Source organism: Gavialis gangeticus, unplaced genomic scaffold, assembly GCF_001723915.1.
Source record: "Gavialis gangeticus isolate Ggan-Ray unplaced genomic scaffold, GavGan_comp1, whole genome shotgun sequence".
Taxonomy (NCBI): Eukaryota; Metazoa; Chordata; order Crocodylia; family Gavialidae; genus Gavialis; species Gavialis gangeticus.
In genome coordinates this window covers 5,271,068-5,271,535 of record NW_017728998.1, presented here as the reverse complement: position 1 = coordinate 5,271,535, position 468 = coordinate 5,271,068, and positions in this window count along the sequence as shown.

Below are 468 nucleotides of genomic sequence, written 5' to 3'. Positions count from 1 at the left end.
ACCTGCCGCGGCAAAGAGGACTCCACATGTTCTGCCTTATCAACCTGCCCAGCAAACCTTTTAAACCCGGTGCGGCCACCCCACAGCACAGGGGCCACAGCACAGGAAGCCTCCGTGCCAAACTGGGGAAGGAACAAAAAGCAGAGCAGCAGATGGGGCACGGGGCAGAAAACAGAAGTGCCAGAGGGGCTGGGGGAGCAGCAAACCAGGTGGGGGCAAAAAGCAATGGGGTGGGGAGCAGAAAGCAGAGCGGCACATCAGACAGGGGCAAAAAGCAACGGGGTGGGGAGCAGAAAGCAGAGCGGCAGAAAGCAATGGGGTGAGGGGCAGAAAGCAGAGCAGCACATCAGATGGAGGCAGAAAGCCACGGAGAGGGGGCAGAAAGCAGAGCAGCACATCAGATGGGGGCAGAAAGCCACGGGGAGAGGGGCAGAAAGCAGAGCAGCACATCAGATGGGGGCAGAAAGC